The following is a 1159-nucleotide window of genomic DNA, read 5'->3' on the forward strand; positions in this document are numbered from 1 at the left end:
TTGCTGGGAGGCAACCCAGTCATTAGGAGGTTATATGAATTGTTCTTACAGAGGCAAGTATCAAAAATGAAGGAATTCACAAAGTTACAGAAGGATTCAGCTCAAAAAGCAGAGAAAAAGAGCTTACTGGCGAAAAAATGCCAGTAAGGGGCATTTTGGGCGTTAAACGCCAGAATGTGTATCATTCTGGGCGTTTAACGCCAGGATGGCACAAGAGGGAAGATTCTGTTTTTCAATGCAATTTTTTTCAAGTTTTCAAAATCTTTTCAAAATCAAATCTTTTTCAAATCATATCTTTTCAATCAAATCTTTTTCAAATTCAATTTCTTTCCATTTTCAAAGATACTTGCTATCAATTAATGATTTGATTCAATGGCGTTTAACGCCAGCCAGGGCACCTGGCTGGGCGTTAAACGCCCAAAAGGGGCATCAAGTGGGCGTTAAACGCCAGAATCGGTGCCATTCTGGGCGTTTAACGCCAGAAAGGTGGGGGGACCACAATTTTGTTTTCAACTCAGATTTTTCAAACTTTCCTTTTCTTTCCCATATTTTTCTACAAAAACACATTTCAATCTCTCATCATTCACCTTCAAATCTTCAAAAATTAAAATCATTCTTTAAATCCCTCTCAAATCAATCCCATATCTTACTCAAAAAAACTCACTCTTCTCTCAAATTCTCTCCATATCTTCTCAAATTTCCCTTCAATTTTTTCGAAATCTCCTTCCCCCCCTTATAAATACACGTTTGGCCCCCTAATTCCACCACACCATTCGAATTTGCTCTTCTCTTCTCTCTCTTCTTTCCTTTCTTTTGCTTGAGGACAAGCAAACCTCTAAGTTTGGTGTGCTTTTCCGTGATCACTAAGCCAAGATTCATCAAAATCATGGCTCCTAAGGGAAAACAAACCAATTTAAGAGGAAAGAAAGAGACTAATCCAAAGAATCTTTGGAATCAAGAGAAGTTCTTAACCAAAGAACATGATGACCATTATCACAAAATAATGGGTCTGAGGTCAGTGATCCCGGAAGTTAAATTTGATCTGAAAGAAGATGAATATCCGGGGATCCAAGAGCAAATTCGAAACAGAGGATGGGAAGTTCTAACCAATCCCGAGATAAAGGTTGGAAGGAATATGGTTCAGGAATTCTACTCAAAT

Source organism: Arachis duranensis, chromosome 8, assembly GCF_000817695.3.
Source record: "Arachis duranensis cultivar V14167 chromosome 8, aradu.V14167.gnm2.J7QH, whole genome shotgun sequence".
Classification (NCBI taxonomy): domain Eukaryota; kingdom Viridiplantae; phylum Streptophyta; class Magnoliopsida; order Fabales; family Fabaceae; genus Arachis; species Arachis duranensis.